Source organism: Nematolebias whitei, chromosome 1, assembly GCF_014905685.2.
Source record: "Nematolebias whitei isolate Nwh7 chromosome 1, NemWhi1, whole genome shotgun sequence".
Classification (NCBI taxonomy): Eukaryota; Metazoa; Chordata; class Actinopteri; order Cyprinodontiformes; family Rivulidae; genus Nematolebias; species Nematolebias whitei.
The window spans coordinates 68454273-68459565 of NC_056498.1; positions in this window are offsets into that span (position 1 = coordinate 68454273).

Below are 5293 nucleotides of genomic sequence, written 5' to 3' on the forward strand. Positions count from 1 at the left end.
CTTCTTGTTGTGGCGTGCTCTAAATAGTTATTGAATCAAGTGGTTACTTATGTAGGTAAAACTATATGTTAAACAACCCGTTAAAACACACCAGAATTCAGGAAATGGCATTCAATTCAATTCAATTCAATTCAAAAATACTTTATTAATCGCAAAGAGAAATTAAGTGTTGCCGTAGCTCCTCATCCTGGTTTCATTTAAGAGTTGTTATAGATGCTGATATGTGTGGGAAGGAAGGATCTCCTGCAGCGAATCTGAAGAATCTGGACACAGATACCGATCCGTCCACCCTGATCCAGTGTTCTGTCAAATCCGGCAGACCTCTCAGTCCTCCTCATCTACTTTATTCAAAATTTTCTGGGGGAGGATCCCCAGAACACCCACCAATGTGCCCCCCCCCCCAATGACAACCCCAAATTAATGCTTCTGATGACAATGGCCACTAAGTTGTTCAATCCAAAAACCATTGTCATTGGGGGCTAAGCGCCCCAAAAGATCAGATTATAGAATCGCCCCTGTTACTGCAACTTGTTGCTTTTGCTCACAATTCTTTTTTTTTTTCTTTCTTCTTCTTCTTTCGGCTGCTCCCTATTTTAGGGGTCGCCACAGCGAACTAAGTCGCACTAATTCTCACAATTCTTTTTACCAGGCAAAAAATGCTCCAGAGTGTGCATTATATGTGCATTATATTTAAGACCAGAAGTTGCTATTTTTAATAAACAGAGTATTTTGCAACATGTGCTATGGAGACACAAATCCTTTGAATCTTGATTTTTGTCTCTGTTTGCAACTGGTAGAGCTGCTGCCTCTCAGCGAGCAGGTCCCTGGTTCAAATCCCAGTCTGGTGGCCTTTCTTGGTGGAGTTTGTATGTTCTCTCCGTGCACACGTGGGTTTTCTCCGGGTGCTCCGGTTTCCTCCCACAGACCAAAAACATGCATGTTAGGCTGATTGGTAACTCTAAATTGTCCCTAGGTGTGTGAGAGAGTGAATGGTTGTTTGTCTCGTTTGTCTCTGTGTCCCTGTGATGGACTTGCGACCCGTCCAGGGTGTACCCCGCCCCTCGCACAGTGATTGCTAGACATGGGCACTGGTGACCCCTGTGACCCAAAATGGAAGAAGCGGGTAAGAGATAATGGATGGATGTTTGCCATGCAGTGCGATGCACCACAACTAAAAGTCATATGCCTTTTTTCAACGGAGCTGCGTGTTTTGCTGTATAATTTCATTTCAAAGCTGCTGGTCAGGGTACAACTTAATAATGGGTAGTGCTTCAGTGCTTTATGAAATGGTTTAATAACATGTTTCTCCACGTGAATCAAGTGTGTGGGAACAAAAAGTGGAAAAGAAAAGAGCAGGAGCAAAGTCAACACATGGGCTGTTATTTACACGTCCTCGCTGACTGATTATTTTACATATAGGCTTTTCAAGCAAAAACAGTCTGCACGACAGGACCAATACCAAGCATGCTTTCACAAAATCCAATTCAAGCAGCTCTGATTAAAACTCCTGCTGCTGACACTCAGCTGATGAATTGTAAACATTTATAGGGGCTGTGAACCATCATAAACAGCCAGATCAAAATGAAAAAAGTTCAGTCTCACCCTCAGGGCTGAAGCACAGATATCCCCATTTGAGACCCAAATGCTTTCCACTGTGTGCACTTTGGCCAGCCACCAAATGCCATTTATCTCTAAATGTTTGACTTTAGAAGACAAACTTCTGAGATGTGTAAAATGTTGCTCTCAGTAGTTTGAAAAATGTGCAAAATGTAATCTACAGGGCTTGGCACCATACCTGTTTTCCTTTTACACTGAAGCCTGCCGTTCTTGATGATTAGCTTGTTTTACACCAGCATAAAACCTAAACCTGAAACAAATATGTTAAAACAAAACAATTATCAGAAAAATATTTCTTACTAAAAAGACTTCAGAACAAAAAACAAGTGTGATCAACCCTTTTAAACATTCTTAAAAGACCACCATTAACTTCTTCAAGTGGAAGATGACTCGTTCAGATTTATTTTTACTTAATAAATTCATACCCCACTGGGCTGCAGACAGATTTCACAAATCTGAAAACCACCAACTCAGTGCAGCTCGGAGTTTGTCAGTCTAATAGATACTGGTAATTACACATTAATGTGCTGTGTCCTTTTAATGACTTATTGATGTCAAAAGCACTACAGCAGCAGAACTGGTATCCATAAATCATACAAAACCACTGAACAGTAAGATTATTCTTCAAAACTGAAGCATTGCTACAAGTTGGGATGTCATGAAAACTGCAAATAAAAATAGAATGGAACATTTTGCAAATTGGATGAACTCATATTTTCATCACAACGGAACAAAATAAAAATAGAAACTGTTTTATCCTAAGAAATTATACCAGTTTAAGACAAAAAAAAATTTAAATTATATGGCAGATCTTTTAAAACATTACGGCCATGTGCTGCATCTCTTTTTTAACAACAGTCTGTAACTGTCTACAGAGGAGACCAGTTAGTTTTTGGAGGAGAATCTTGTCCTGTTGTCTTGTTTCAACTGGGGAAAGGTCTGAACTGCAGGCAGGCCAGTTCAGCACCCAGACTCTTGTAATGGTGCAGGTTAAACATTGTCTTGCTGTAACATGCAAGGCCTTCCCCGAAAAAGATATTGTCCGGATGGAAGCATGTGCAGCTTTTTTTAACATTGAGACATTTTTATGAACTTGTTCATTTCCAGATGTGCAAGCTGCCCATGCCATTAATGCAGGTGTTTGAGCTGTGCACTGATAACAGGGTGGTTTGTCCCTCTGCTTTTAGTGTGGAGACATTCATGGAGTTTTGACAAAGAATTTTAGATTCATCTGACCACAGGACAGTTTTTGATTTTGTCCAAGTCCATTTTAAGAGTTTTGGCAGAAAAAAACAGCAGAATGGTCACAAATGGTTTCTTCTTTGCACAATAAAATTTTAATGAGCGTTTGTGAATGACACAGGGCTTTGTTTATAAGGAATGATTTGTGGATGTGTTCCTGAGCCCATGCAATGATGTCAACACCAACATCAGATCTGTTTTTGTTTGTTTGTTTGTTTTTGCAATATTGCCTCTTGGCTTTTGTGCACAGAGATTTCTCCAGATCCTTAAAACGTCTTGATAATATGAACTGTATGACACGTTTTAGCAGTGTCAATTAAATAGCTTATTCTGACACTATTTTTAGGTGTAGTTTTTCATAGACTGTTCCTCTAATTGACTGTTAATTAACCTAATTATTTGTAAAATGTTCCTCCAGCTGTTTCTTATTTGTTACTTTTACTGTCTTTTGTTTTCCTTAACTCATCTTTCATAGGATGTGATACTCCTGTATCACATACTTTATGTTGTCATTTACATATACTTACTACACAGTACTCCATCGTGATTAAACTGAGTTTGTGAAATTTGGAGACCATTGTATTCTGTTTTTATTATTTTTGGTATTTTCAGGCAGAATTTGACCAAACAATCTATGAGAACATTTTGTTAATGGGTTCAAATATAAATCAACATCTGTCCAAAAGAGAAAGGAGTCATCAGCAGCCACCCATGATGAGAAGCTTCGCCTATATATACCCTGTAGAACCGAATGTGTGTGGAGCTGCCTCAGTCACAGATTGGGTTCTTGGGGAGTCTATGGGCGATGACTAGACATCTATCAACATCCACAGCAGGAAAGGGGGGGAGGACAAGGATAACTGTTTGCCATGCTTCTGTTCAGCCAAAAGATCCCATCCTTCTTCAGCTCCCTCTTTCATGTTCTCAAGCTCAGTACCTGGTTACACCGCAAAGCTTCAGTAAAGTGACACGAAAGTGAAGTATCTTGTTCCCTTTTTCCACCATTTGTAACGTTGCTCCTGTTGTGGTCGGCTCACTGCAACACCATAGTCTTTTCATTTAGGGCTTGATGAATACATTTAAACATCAACACTGATCTGGGTGCTGGTTGTAAATTAGAACTTAAGTCAAATGAGCCACGCTGTGTTCTGCACTGATGGAATCACTTATGAAGCAGACTTTTAAAGACTGAGGGAAATATTGCGCTAAACGCCAGTGCACAGTCAATAAATATGAAACTGAAGCTTTACTAATGATAAAAAAAATCAGCGTTCTGTTCTTTTTTAACCAATAAATTAAATAAAATCACAATATTTCCTCAGTTTAAAACCAAAATCTTTCTTTAAAGACACCAAAATGTTTCATTTTAGGTTAAAGAAATGTTTAAAATGCACCAAAAGAAAATAAACATGTTCCCCTCCATTATTTAAAATGAACCTATAAGTCAATTTATATCTGATCAGTCATTCATTACAGTCTTGTTTAGACAAACACTCATTAGATCAGATAGAAAGCCTTATTAGTTCAACCTTCAAACCATCAAGGAGCTCCTTAATGCACCAGCCAACTCAAGTCAACAGAAGAAATTGTTCCTCGTGGTGTAATTTGGAGGTCTTTGCTGCAAAGTTACACGCTGCTGCCTGCATGGAGAGCAGAAATCCCCCCAAATTAAGAATAAAATAAAACAAAATTAAAAACACAGTTTAGCTCCAACTTTTTGGCATGATGAATATTTAAAGGAAAAGAGTGAAAGACAAATAAATCAGTGCACATGGACTCTGTCCAAGCATCCCCGAGCTTCGTGTGAGGCTTCAGATTTGACACCTCTTTTATCTCTTTCATTATTTTCCATTTTTCGACCGGCATAATTGAGGTTCTTTTTTTCTTTTTAAGGGCACATTTCCCCCATTTCAGCTTTGCTTTAGCATCATTTATTAAGTAAAGCAATTTATCTCTCCCCTCCATTTGTAATAGCCAAACTGGTGAACGGCAGAGGTGGGTAAGGGGGAGGAAGGGGATAGCACACACCCCTGGCCTGACCCCGGCCCAAACAAAGCCAACTACTAGTCACTGTCTGGGAACCTTTTTATCCCATTCTTTTATTTGGTGGGGCTTTTTTTTAACCGGCCACATTTTGTTGTGTGTCTTTTCGACTCTGCACAAGGCCAAATATGGCCCCCGGAGCCCCTCAATATGGGCCAGATTAATTTTTCAGCTCCGGCCATCTGCAGGGGTAAAAAGTCAGGGAGCAAAAAGCCATAAATCTACTGACCGAGGGAGGTGGGTGGATGGATGGATGGATGGATGGATGGATGGATAGATGGATGGATGGATGGATGGATAGATGGATGGATGGATAGATGGATAGATGGATAGATGGATAGATGGATAGATAGATAGATAGATAGATAGATAGATAGATAGATAGATAGAT